Below are 14,862 nucleotides of genomic sequence, written 5' to 3'. Positions count from 1 at the left end.
TAGATCAAGAAGATTTATATATTGCTATCGTACTGAAAACTTTTTCTTATTTTGTCAGCTGTATACAAGAAATTTTTATTTTAGATTTTTAAGGTTGATTTGAAATTTTATATAAAATAATTAACATTTTGAGATATTAAATACTTAAACTTAACTTTGCAAATACTTTCTTTAATTGTTTATTAATGGAATAAAGTCCTGAAATGGAAAGGGGTGATTAAACAATTAGACACATGTAATGTAATTTCAAAGTTCAGATATGAATTTGGCTTGTCTTTCAGACAAAACAATTCAGCTTAAATTACTTCTTCACTTTCGTGTTGTGCAGATCCATATCTGATAGCTTTTCTTTAAAAATAAGTTTGTATAAAGTTCTTGTGCTATATATTTAGGAATGTCTTAACTAGGAGTATACATAACTATAAACTTTTGTTCATTATCTGAAGAAGAACTGATGTTTCAAAAAGAAAGTTATTATTTCACTGGTTTAATATTATGGTGATAGAATGAAGAATTAAATTAAATGCTGATTTTAATACCTACAGAGTACATTTTTTTCTGTAAAGTCTGAAACTGTGAATGTCATAACTTCTATAGCACATGTTGGCATCATAACTTTTATAGCACCTTGGCACAGTTTTGAAGTACATTCTCTTTCAAAATAAACTGTATTAAAGGTGTTTTCTGCCTTCTAACTTGTCTCACTATAGGTAATGCTTAAAAAAATCAGCAAAAACATTGTGCATTTTCTAGAAAATACGAAGTGTTGTGTTTTACAACTAGCTGCAATGATGTCATGAATACTTTAGACTAGACTAGAATAGAATAGAATAGGGTGTTTTAGTTGGAAAGTATCAACAGCCTTGATCTGGTCCACATGCCTGACACCAGCAACATCCCCCCCTGCATCTCTGCTGCCACCCACAACAGGGATGTCTGAGGTGATGCTTCTCCAAGAAGCCCTAAGGCTCTTTTATTGCTCCTTGGACATGGTGAGTGTCAGACAGGAGGGTCCCAGCAGCATCTCTGAGCTGGGGACTCTGCTGGCGCCAGCAGGGGTGGGACAGTGCTGATGACATCCATCAGAGCCATCCCCTTAGGGGCACTCCCAGGAAATGACATTCCTCAGGTGGCAATGTCCCTTCCAAAGCCCTCTGTGTCTCCCAAAACCCAAGGCCTCAGGAACTCAGCAGGTAAGCCTGCACTGCCCCAAGAGGTGCCTCTCAAAGGCAGCCTAAGTTCTTGCAGTTCAGAGGTGGTGAGGACAGCCAACGCGGTTTTGGCAGCAGCTGCAAGCCTGGGGACACTGATGGTGCTGGGGTGCCATCCCCAGTGCAGCAATCCCCATTTGAAAATTCTCCTCACTCTTGCTGCCTGAGGAGCTGCTCTACTCCAAACAGTGTGTCTCAGACCACCTACACCATCTTTATTGTAGTGGCAGTGATGCAGCTGGGGTGGTGAGAGCTGCTCTGGAGCCCAGACAGCCGCAGTCCTGATTGCTCAGCATGCTGTGACACAGCCCCCAGCGCTGCCGCTGCTCAGCCTCTCCCCTCACACACTGACCCGTCCTGAGCACTACCCGTGTCCCAGACCTTCTGTCCCCTACAGCAGCTGCATTACCACTGCCTACAGCTTCTGGGGGCCACAGAGAGTTATTCAGCTCAAGAGAAGGAGGAAAACAAAACATGAGAAAAAAGGAATAACCCCAACTTCAGGGCTGACCAAACACACTGTTAAGAACACTGTTCAAATGCCTCTTAAACACAGAGAGGCTTGGAGTACCAATGACTTCTCAAGGGACCCTGTTCCAGTGTCTGACCACCATCCCAGTAAAGAGATGCTTCCAGATGCCCAGTCTGAATCTTCCATGGTGCAGCTTTGAGCCATTCCCAAATGCCCTGTCACTAGATCCCAGGGAGAAGAAATCAGTACCTCCCTCTCCACATCCTTATCACCAGGAAGCTGCAGAAAGCAATGAGGTCATCCCTCAGTCTCCTTTTCTCAACATTAGGTGAGCCCCGAGTCCTCAGCCTCTCCTCAGAGAATATGCTTTCCAGCACAGAGGCCTATCCATTACGTCCATAGGCAGTGGGAGGAAATGGTTTGTTTCTGTTTCTGTTTCTGCTTTGAGGTGAAGCTATTGGACCAGTACAGTCTGTTTTCCTGTTTCGCTTTTTGGAATTTTTAACATTTGTTGGCTGATACAGTACACTTTTGGAATAGACATATTTTGGTTTTGCTGGAAGTCCAGGTATAAAATTTTTAACAAAACGTAATGCCATGTAAAGATATTTTTTCTTTTTTTTTAAGAGTCCTGTTTCTCTTTCACACCTAAAGCTAAATAGAACAGAAAAGAAAATTTAGGTTAGAATGGACCTAAGCTGGACAAAACAAATGCTCATTAGTTAATTTTTTAAATAAATGAATAAAAATGTGGTTTTCTTACTGTGTTGTAGGTTTTGCCCAGATGCTTAATATGACAATATGACTTGAAGATGCAGTAACAGGTTAATTTAGTAGATTTTTTTAAATTTTATTTTTTAAATTAGTGGGTGATTTATATTTTTATTTATGTGCTATCTAACCCTAGGAACTCTCATTTCCTGAACCTTCATTGTTTTCTAACTAATAAAGAAAGAAAGTGCTATATGAAATAAAAACACAGACATTTTTGGGGATGTTATCTGTAAATCACAGCTGTTTATAGGAGTCTGGTGAAAATAATTTACTGCCTATCTTCTAATAAAGCAGGCATGTATTTGTGTATTTTGATAATGTGAAAATGAAAACAGACTTCTAAAACTTGCAGAATTTCATTCTCCAGCTGCATTGGTTTCCTGTGTCAGAAAGGTACTCTGTCATGAGCTCCTAACACAGTTACAGTGTTTCTGGCAAACAAGAATTAGTGAATAAGCAAATAGTACTTCCTAAAGAATGGGGAAAATATAAATATGTCTGCAAAAAGTTATTTTACCTGCCTGACTACCAAATACTCCTTTCTTTAATTTTTCCAGTCATAGCTTAGTAAGCTTAAGTGTGAAAAATGTGCATTCAGACTGGGATAAAAGAATTGTTTGTCAAAATGATGAGAATTGGAGACTGTGCAAATTGTTTCAGCAAATGAATATGCACATCCCAAATTCAGAATTGAGGCTTCCTCCTTTGTGCGGGCCCTCATGGAATAGAAAAAGCCTGTCTGGTAGGCAAGCCCTCTCTGTGACTGTGTGGTGTATTCTGGATTCCATAATTTAATTTCTCCATGTGCTTTACCTTAATCTCAATTGCACTGCAGGTGTGGTTTAACCCCAGCTGACACCAAGTCCTAAGCAGTCGCTCCTTCAGTCCCTCACAGGTAGGACTGGGAAGAGGATCAGAGGAGTAAAAGCCGGAAAACTCGTAGATTGTGATAAAAGGCAGTTACAACAAAGGCCGTACACACAAAGAAGGTGAAACAAGGAATCAGTTCACTGCTTCCCATGACAGGCAGATGTTCACCCATTCCAGGAGAGCAGGGCCCATCAGACATGACAGTGACTTGGGAAGCTGTCCACCACTCCAAACATCTCTCCTTTCCTCCTTCTTCCCCCCAGTTTAAGCCCCGATCATGATGTCAGATGGTCTGGAGTATCTCTTTGGTCACTTTGTGTCACCTGTCCTGGCTGTGTCTCCCCAGCCTCCCAGGCACAGCTGCCCTCTGGCCAGCGTGGCAGTATTGTCATGGATTGACTCTGGCACAGGGACAGTGCCCCCATGAGAGGCGTATTCTACACTAGGTGCCAGTCTGAAATTTGGCCACTGATTGGTTTGACCATAACTTCCCAAAATCTCACTTCTGGGTCAAACCATGACAAGTATGAAATGCAGAACAGGCCTTGGCCGTGTGCAAGCCCTGCTGAGCAATAACAAAACATCTCTGGGTTATCAGCCCTGTGTCCAGCAAAAATCCAAAGCATATTGTTTTGAGGGCTCATATGTGAGGTTTTATCCCAGCCAAAACCAGCACAACTGACCAATTTTCAAAACGACTGGACAGGAAGAAATATAACTGATCTTCAAATTAAGTATTTTGTTGATATTAACAATAAATACCTAATTCCTAACATTCTTCGTCACACTTTAAAGGTATCTTGACATTATCTGGAAGACATGAGGCTTAGTAGCACCAGAAGAAATCATTATCGGCACTAACAAACAAGGAAAATTCACTGATATTCTGCAAAATGCTTCTAAGTTGGAGGGAACAACAGAATCTGTCATTCTAGAATATGGCCATCCAACTAAAGAAGTGCTTACTGATACTAGAGACACATTTCTGCAACACTTTTTTTTTTCTTTCATACAGAAATAAGAAGATAAAAAGGAGTTTTGAAGTATTGAAGGATTCTGTAAGAATTGAGCTGAATAAGCAAAAATTCTCCTTGTTATGTTCAGTGAGTGAGAGATGAGTGAAGTGAGGCATGTTCTTAAAAAATGCAGTCTGTCTTTGAATAACTTCTTGTTGAACTGTGAAGATGAAATGCAACTGATTTAGAAAGGATTGCACTGAAATTGAAGTTTCTCTCTGATTGTTTGACATGCGTTTATTATTTGTTTTTTTGGTGATTTGAAATAACATTTTCACAGAGTAAATTATTATGGAACCCTAAATGAACATTTTATAGAAACAAACAAATCAGCAAAGGATTTGACATTTGCAAATTCAGAGGTTTCAGTGAAGTCTCCTGGTCAAACCTGAAGTATTTATGTCTATCTTTTGGACATAAACTTACATTTCCCCGAGTTTCTGTAAGTCCTCATGGGATTTGTAGTCTAGACTAGGAAGCTGGCTCTTAAAAGAGTGATGACATAACCACATGTGTTAAACCTCCTGGAACACTGAAGGAGTATTCAGTAGTATTGATGTTCAATTAATTTGCCTTGAAATCAAATAATTAATTCAGTGTGTCTAAAGTTTATTTGCCTGAGGATCCAGTGAAGGGTATCACATCTCCAAAATACTGCACAAAGAAAATACCTTATTCTGTGTCCTGATTTCAACACTTCAGCACAAATAGAAATAAAACTGAAACTCTGGATGTAGCTTGGCATAGAAATTACAGAAAATAATTTCTGTCATATTTATGTCACAAAAATTACTAGAAAAGTATTCTGCAGGTTTTTGTGTCAGAAGACAGATAATTTTGAACAATGTAGTAATCATAACGAACTGTCAAGAGTGAAGAAAGGGGAAAAGAAGGCCAGGTAATTGGGTATACTTTCATCTAGATTTGGTGACAAAATTAATGTTAGCAAATGATGGTCTTGGTGGTGGAGGTCTTTCTAATTTATCTTCAGTTAAGGCTGCTCTTGTAATTAGGTTTCAGTTTGAAATAGTGACATTTCACTCCTCATTCTTTTAAATGGGAAAGCAATTGTGTAGTTAAGGAAAGTTACTATCACAGTTTTTCTCAGACTTCAGACACAGTAGATTACTTGAGAAAGAAAAACACTTGTAAGCAATGCCTTTAGAAGCCTACTCACAGAGTGGGCTCAAGATCACAAAGAAAGGATTTAAAATTTATCCTAATTCTCTGTTAAGTCTTTGAAATGCAGAACTGGGAGCAGACTTTTAAACACAATGATGATGGATGCCTGCAGAGAATTTTTCAGAAGTTTAAATAAGATTCAGACATCAGGTGCTTCTGAAATACCAATTAAGTAATAATATAAATATTTAAGCCTTCAAATTACTTTAAAAAGCTGACTTTTTCTGCATAATCTTTTAAAATCACTAAAGATGAGTAATATGAACTTGGACTACTCCCTTTACAGAGTTCAGTTTTATTGTTTTCAGTCCTGAAGATCCATTCCTCTATTCTTGATAAAGATGTGCTCTTGTCAGTTATATTATCACTTTAGGTGTTATTTTAACTCACACTGAACATGTAAGACAGTTGTTTAGGGTGACTTATTTGGTTCCCAGAATAAAAAAGAATTTTTACACAGAAGTCAATGAGTAGCATTCATTTTTGTATTTCAGATGTGCCAAAACAATCATGTTTTCCTTCAAAAGAGTTTTCTCATTCTGGGAATTTGAGCGAGATCTTAGCGGACCGAGACAGTCCCACATGACAGCATGAAGACTAAGAGCTCTGAATTTTGTATAGCAATAACCTGATGTCATGGCCTTTACTCACATGAGTAGTGGGACTGTGTCTTGTACACAGCTAGAGGCGTGCTGCAGAGATGGCCGAAGTCTTGCTGTAATGGAAAACCTGGAAAAGTCCCCACACTACATGGATGTATTGTACAACAATATAACCTTTTTAGAGGTCACAGAGTGAAAGGGGAAGATTTTGCATCAGAGGATTTCTGCCATCTCAGAACTAGCTGTACATCTACACTGATAGCTCTATATGGTGCTTCATCATTCAGTGTAAATGGAATAGCATGATGAAGCTGCCACCTCTCTACTACTGTTAGCATAGCTCAGAAAAGCTATGGGCTAATGGGCAGCTGCCATGCTACATATCTCTGTCTCCCAAGAAAAGACTTAGGGCACAGAGGCATGGAAAGTACTTATTTTCCCATTCTCCTTTTCTCTTTCTCTTCATACATGGACTTTACATCTGTTCCAAAACATGCATATTTGCTGTATAGATATACTGATACTTAGTGATAACCTTCTGCTTTCTCAGGGGAATGTCCAGTATTTCATATCACTCTCTAAACAGTGTTAAAAAATACTATGAAAACAACTTTTGTTCCACTAGCTTTTTTCACTACTTATATCTATCTCATTTGTTTTCTTGTGAATTCTAACACAAATAATGTTTTACAAAGCAAAAAGTTTAAGTTTTGCACAGAAAAAAACGTATAGAATCTCTGAACTAGCATTTTTTTGTATGTAAGAAGTTTTCTCTTATCTTCTACAGAAAATGAAATGCAAATTAGAAAATACAATAGAACTGAAAGCCGTCTCTAAGAAGCATACAGTAGTACTGGTTCTTTAAAGCTGAATTTATATCTCTTTCCAAGTAATATATTAATACATAAGAGAAATATTCCTTTAACTTTTTATTGTAGTAGTAAATAATAGGCATATGTACAATTATTATTACTTCTTGCACTGAATTTCCACAAAGGAACTCCCCTCTTCTAGGTATAATACAGAAGGGGTCACCAAGGGTCTCAGTTTCCTAGTAAAAGATTATTCAAAAGTAGTTTTTTCTCCAAAACCTTCTAATCATAGGTCAGTTTAAACTAAGCTGAGAAAGAAAAGATGGCAAGTTCCTGTAAATTTAATGAAATGGTGAAAAAAAAGATCCAGAAACTGGATTGCTGCTTTTGAACCATAGGGGACTATGGAAATATTTTATGTCCATAGTAAGTGTATTATCCCATTCTGGTGACTGTATATGTACATATATACACGTCTTTATGCAAAACATACAGTCATAAACCCAGGATAGTGTTCCCTGACTCAGTAAACTCAAAAAAGGGCTGTGGAATCTAATGTGCTGTCAATACCAGCACAAATTGCTACATTCAAGGATGAAATACTGCCATTTGCAGATATGGTGCTTCTGCATCATCTGTGCTGCAGAAGTTTTTTCTAGGGAAAAGAAAAATCAACCATCCTAGGAGTAAATAAGAAGTAGAATGTGGCACAAGAAAGTAATCATGTCATTCTTCAAGTTACATTTAGGAGCTAGACACCAGTTCTAAATCCACCTTACGTGATTTCAGCTTTACACACTTTCCAAGAGTCATACATTTTTTCATATTGCTATAAGTACAACCTGGCAAATCCTTCAAAAGCAAGTATGCAGTTCTGCGTGCTTCTTGAGGATAAAAGTTACACACTTTGACCAAAGCAGAAATATAACACCACTCATCATGACAATAGCTTTCTTTTGCCTTAGTTTTAAAATTAAGTCTTTAATAAGTTACAATCCCTACCTTGAATGTAAAGTTGAATGACTGTTTTTTCTTGTAAAGTAAACATATACATAAAATGTTGCATCATCAGCTATTACTGGTTTTGCTTAACGCTCTATTAGGCATAGAAAGATCTTTAATGCTTTTATTATCCCTTGATGACTAAATTCTGTGCCATGAACTGAAGTAGCCACAACATTTAAAATGCTAGTCAAAGACTGATGGGAAGTAATTGAGTTATCATAAAATAAAGAGTAAAAACAGTAATAAAAAAAAAAAATCCACATATTCTCAGTTTGGCAGAATGGGAATTGACAGGTAGGAACGGCTAATTTGAAAGAAATCTGTGCATGAGAACTTGGGAATCAAACGAGCAAGCAATCTCCCCCACTGTGTGGAGGGGTATTGATAAGCTGTGTATCCCTACATTTAATTTCATTTGCTGTTCTCTTTCCTTTCCCTCTCTTTCTGTCCATTCTTCTTTTCCTGTTTATTTTTTTATTGTAGTTATTCATGCAGTGCCATTTCAGAAATGTCAGTTTTAGACCTTGCTACAGGTGACCTTGAGTGTGGCTCTGTCACTGACAAGGATGGCGAAGTTTCAGCTGTAGTCTCAGAGTATTGCTTATGTGATGTGACATTTTGTTGAATGCTAAATTGGTAAAGGTAGGTGTCTGTCTGAATGAAGAAGTCTGTTTAAAATAACTGAAAATGAGACAAAGACAAAAATGAACATTTGTGTGTGGATTGTTTTGCACAAGCAGTTACCTACTTCCATGATTATCAGAGATATTGTTATTACTTGGTCTTGGGTGGGATACAATAGGTCATCCTCCAAAAACAAAGATTGGGTGTCTCTGGAGACAGGAAAGTCCAAGTGCTCTTGTGACTTTGATGTGAGGATTGACAGGCTGCATTAACCTCTGAGGGACAATGTACCAACAGATTTTCAATGCAGTGACTTAGTATCATGTGCAACGAAATTGAAAATTTTCCTGCTGTCATTGAAGAGGGTAATTACCTGCCCAAAAGCAACAGAATAAATGTTTTGTCACCCTGTGGAAAATCTTCTTACCATGGAGAAGAAAAGGAAACACCTCTGTTATGGTATTTTACCATAACAGATGCATTACCAAACCCCTCACTATGCTGAATTAAACAGTAACTTTGTAGGGAAAACTGTAATTTCCTCGTTAGAGGACAGAAAAAGCAGGTATTTAACAGGAAACTTGCTTTCAGTGTTCTTTTATTTGTGTTCCTCTAGTGTTTCTATTTTCTGACATCATGATGCAAGTCAAAGTATTAGAAAGATTTGGGTTTTTTCCTACTTCATTATAATTTTTCAATCAATTTATCAAATATGTTTTAAAAACAGTTCTTTAAATTGCTAAAAAAATCTGATTTGAACTTTAAATTTCTCTCTTTTGTCATATCCTTCCTTCACAATAGAAAAACTGTGTGAATAAAATAATGCAATAAAAAAATGCTTTCTCATGATTTTAATGTTTTCCTTACAGAGTATAGGAACAGAATCAAAGTACTAAAACCAATGTATTTAAATTTTAGACTTGTTTTTAGCATCTTCTTTTTTTATGTAAAAAGGCATTAACTTTCCTTAGAAATAGTTGCTATATGATAGAAGGGGAACAAAATCAAAAAGAGACATATATAATTTCCACAACAAAATAACAGTACCAAGCACATCATCAATATTGAACTGAGAATAATTTAATTGTTTGGGTTTTTTTTCCAAATGAAGATGCATAAAAGGCTATTCTACAGAAAGACTTTGCAAATGAGGAACTGAAATAAGACCTAAACAACTCATACAATACTCTTTGCTGTCTTTATTTTTTTTTTTTAAGGTCCAATCTAGATCTAATAGATTATTTGCGTAAAACATATTTTTGAAGGTATTTTTTTTAAGCTTTTTTAAACCTCTCACAAGGTAAAGGTTGTTTCCTTGATTAGGCCAACTTCAGTTTTGGCCCAAATTTGATATAACAAGCACATTTGCAGCTGGATGTTTTTCTGAGAGAAAGACGTTAAAAATTACTTGTATGTAAAGGTCTCTCCTGTTTGGATCTTTGTATTCAGGTACATGTTAATTCAGAACTAATCCCTTTCTAGTGTTATTGATGAACTATGTGACAAAATACTTTATTTGTTCTTAGAGTATCAAGCATGAAACAGAATTTTCAAAGATAACATTAACAGAGCAGTTACTGTTTTCAGTGAAAAGTAATCTAGTGAAAAGATTTTTTCTCTATAGCTTGTGTTTATTGATGTTAGTAAGTAGATTCAGATGTCTGTATATGCTCTACTGACATTCCTTTCCCATGTGAAACAAAAAATGACAGGTCACAGCATTGCTACTGTTTGTCTACACCTACACAGAAATTCCTTTGCTTTTGTTTGAACTAAAATATTACATTACAGTCTGCAGCTGAAAACTCTGTGTTCCTTGTCAAAATTTATTTTTCTTACTGATGTTTTTCTTTTACTTTCTGCTTTTCCTTTCACAATGTTAAAAAAAAAATCTTCATTTATGGAAAAGTAAAGATAAAGAAAACTGTATTAAAAAATTTCACTTTATTTAATTATCAGGATTACCTGAAGTATTGCTCAGACAAACAAAGTAATAAACTTAACAAAGACTGGCAAGATGCCTCCATAATTTAAGGTACACAAGAAAAATAAACAAGGATGTTTGCTTCATTCTATGTCCCTAGAAGCAAATGGTGAGGGTCAGTTGACTATTCAGTCAACTGTTTTATTTATATTAAGACCAAAAGAACTGCAAACCACAAGAACAGAGAAAGGGTAAAGATTCTTGTTGATCACAACAAAATAGATCAAAATAAATGTTTGCATCTGTAAATTCAAAATTAATGTTCCACCTAAAAAGAATATTAACTAAATTGTTTCAACTGAAATGGGAAAATAATTGTTTTTTTAAAAGCTGATGGTTCAATTTGGACCTTTCTGGAGACAAAAAGGTACTATTGTTTCTTTGCAACATATTTTAACACATGAATCCTGGAAGTACTCTGCAAATAACAGAAGCAGGGATGAAATCGAAGAAACACATCTTCATGTGTTAGAAAGATAAAGGTTATAAAATCCCCTATAAGTTGCATCATATACCTAAGACACAAATGCCAGGCTGTTGTAATTTGTTAAAATGCTGCACTGTGCAGAGTTTTGTTTATGGGAGTGTCTTACTGTTATAAGGCCCCTGAAAGCATATTGAAGACAGTATTAATAAGAAATAAGTGGAGAGTGGATATGCTGTTTCTAGTAGGGGAATAGCATGAGAGAAAGTTAGGAAATAGGTCTGTGGGAAACAGGAGGGCAAGCAGAGGTGACTTTTTTTTTTTTTTTTTTTTTTTTTTCCCATTGGTTTCCCTGGGAGGAGCATCTGGACCAAGCTCCCCCACATAACTCTGGTTTTGCTGGGTGATGGTGGCTTTCTGTGTTTGCAGCTGCAGACCAAGCAGGGTATGAAGCATCTTACTGCTCTAGAGCAGTGGCTGGGTAGCAGGGGTGGGGGGCAGAGGTACGTGAAATAACACACAGATGGCCAGGAAATTTGGTTATCAAATCCCTCTGCTTTCCCAGAAAAAATGTTCCTGCTTTGTGGAGCGAACCTCCAATGCCTTTGTTACTCCTCAGTGTACAAAGACATGCTGCTTCTCTGGTCCTGACCATCTACCTGGCTTGGTTTCCTTATGGAAAATTGTCTTGTTAAACACAATTCTATTTTTATTCATTAGGTGTTTTACCTTACTGACAGTGTAGAATAAATATTAGTATGATTTATACCACAGCATTTGCAAAAGGCTGTGAAATGCTTTTGTGAAATAGCACACAAATCTGAACAAACTGAAATATGCTATATATTGACAATTGAGGTAGATTAGCCAAAATTAATAAATACATCTTTTTATATTGTCAGATTTATATATCTCATCTTCTTGAGCCAATAACCCTGAGATCTATCAGCAGTGGTCTGGTATGCACAATGCTGTCAGTGTCTGCAAATGTTCTCTCTCCAGTGCTGTCCAGGGTTGTTATGGGTCGTGGCATCTCCTGGCATTTCTAGAGGACACAGAGCAATGCAACTTCCTTAGTTCCTGGGATAGATCTAGGAGATTACACATATGAACAACATGGAGTGTAAGTTTCAAAGTGAAGGGAGATGGGAAGTGGTAGAAATAGTTGCAAATGGTGGCTTGCAATATTAGACAGGATGTCTAGTGTGGAGAAAAGTAATTCCAGAGAAAAAGGGAGAAGGGTTTATGTGCACAGTGTGGGTGGTGGTGGGGAAGGGAGAAATCTATTGCTAGCTGTTAGAGCCCCACATTTCCTTTTCTGAATTGCATTTCAAATTAACTCTTGTCTAAACTAGCTGCCAGGAGCTGCAATAATGTTGACATTGGGAAGGTTACTTTTTTACTGTGGTCCCAGCAGAGATGCTCCTGTACAGCTGAGTCCTTACTTCTCTGGTAACTCAAATAAATGCATCTATGCTCTTCACATTGTAATTGATGTGCCAGTAGCTCACTTCTTAGCAAGGATACCCCTGTACAGCCAAACCACTGTCAAAAGGAAATAATCACTAGAGGGACAGATTTCAGTTTCTCTTTCTCTATTCTTTTAAATGTCATAATTATAAAAAAAAACCCAATCTTTACAAAGTATTACAAAGTATAAAAGCACGCTGCAACATATAAGCAGAGAAATAATAGCTAAAAGTATGAAAAATACTTTCATATGACTGTTTTAATGATAGTGGTGTAATGAAACACTATTATGAGCATGACTTTAAAAGGCAGCCAGTAGTGTGAAAGTGAGTTTGTATAAAATGGAAATTTGGGCTACATATTTTGTTTGGATTCCTGGCAATTAACTTGTTATGTTAATCTGAACACATTCTGTATCACCTAATAAATCTTCTCCATGACTCAAAGCAGTGTCTGATTTTCTGTCTGCTACGCAAAAGATGGCAACTGTTTCAATTATTTCAGACAGTGATAATTCAAGAGAAAAAGAAAAAACATAGTTTCCATCCTAAAAATTTACTTTATCCCTGTGTTCTCAAATGCACCTTCAGAACAAACCTTTTTTTAATTTTCACAAACCTCCTGTTATTAATTAAATACTGATTCTTCAAACATGCCAGCAAAAAACTGTTAATTATGTCAGTACGACTCTATCTTGTTGCAGGAGAGAGCTGAGAAACTAAGTGAAAATTAATTAAAAAAAAAAAAAAAAGGAAAATCTAGAGCTATTTTCACAGGAATTTAAAAGGTTTTGGGGATACTTATATGCAAATGAAGGCATTTAATTGTAAGTTGTCCTCAGTAATAAATGGTAACCAAAACATGTTTGAATAAATTCCCATTATAAAATGAAAAATTATGTCATGACTTTGCTTCTTCCATTGATCCTTGAGAAAGGTGTATCTCTCTTTAAAAATTATACCACCAGAGCCTCAGTCTTTTGCACTGCTAATGAATTGAGCAACTGAGAAAACAGCACCTCTGCAATTTACAAATGCAGAACTAGTAGTCCTAAAGGATCTATTTCTTAGGTCCAAAGAAGATATCATCACGCCAAGAATTATATATAAAAAAATACTATTTGCTTTCTTAGTAGATATGTTTGAAGGAAGCATTTTAAGTAGACTTTTGGTTCAGAAAACACCCAAGAGAAATAACCAGTCCTAACTCAAGACCACCCACATCAAACGTTGCCTTGACAGCAGGATATCAAAAGACACCACAAACTATGATTTGCTAGTAAATGATGGTGTGGCAGCTTGTTGCGGGTGTCATATCCCTGTACAAAGGCAGGAAGATGAAGATGTCGGCTGAAGATGCCCACTTTCTTCTGCTAAGAGTGTGTTTAGGACTCTGATGGCCTCTGGGTACAATCCCCTCACAGTCTGTCCAGGAGCAAATCCTTGCTCCTTCTGTGCCAAGCAGGCCATCTGAGTATGCAGGACTTGCCTGCGGCCAAGAGGCCACCCTTGACATTTCTAACTCTAGCATCACAAGACAGTATGGTGAATGCTGATTACATTACAGTGAACAAGCTCTTTGTATCATTGTCCATGTCCTCTCCACTTTTGTGTATTTTCAATCAATGAGGCGACTCACTCATGTGGCTAATAGCAGCCATTCTAGATCAGAGGACATTTCTTTGGAAATGTCATTGTTTCAAAGACTGTTTGAATGGAAATCTGAAATAGGCTTCAGCCAATATTCCATTGCTCAAAAAGAGGTTTCAATGACTTTTTTTTTCTGCCTGTTGTAGTGCTGTGAGATGAGAAACTTTGTACTGAGAATACTGCGCTTATTCATTAACACATGTTGCCTAACTAAGGTTCATAGAAAAATAGGTCATTGGAAAGATAATTTTTTGTGGTAGAAACTAGGTCCAAATGAAGATGTTTCTAAAAATAATAATTAAAAAAAAATTATTTGATTCAGTACTATATCTTGATGTTATATATGTGGAAGCCTTGATGTAATATTCACCAAATATTTGCCCCACTGTAAATTTTTTGTACATGTCAGCATATAAAATAGTGCAATGGTCTCTTTAATCTAAGGATATTAAACGGTAAGATGCGTCTATAGGAATAATTTATAGAACTCCTTGTATAACTACAGCAGGTTTGTTCCAAGAATACATATTGCAGATAATCTTTAAATTTGCTGAAAGTGCTTGTTATGGAATATAATAAAAATCAGTTGTAGAAAGGAAATCTGCTGCAGCATTGCTTAAAAATGCTTTTGCTTTGGAAAGCCAAGATTTTATTGTCTTGCTGTAGGCAAGGTATTATGTTAACAATGGTAAATTCTCTGTTGCAGTAAGTCTTACTGTTCTGCTTAAATAGATCCAAATAATGTATCTGACTAGGTGATATTAGTT

Source organism: Onychostruthus taczanowskii, unplaced genomic scaffold, assembly GCF_017590055.1.
Source record: "Onychostruthus taczanowskii isolate IOZ18803 unplaced genomic scaffold, ASM1759005v1 scaffold147, whole genome shotgun sequence".
NCBI classification, from domain to species: Eukaryota; Metazoa; Chordata; class Aves; order Passeriformes; family Passeridae; genus Onychostruthus; species Onychostruthus taczanowskii.
The sequence above is the reverse complement of the archived record's forward strand: the minus strand, read 5'-3'. Positions refer to the sequence as shown.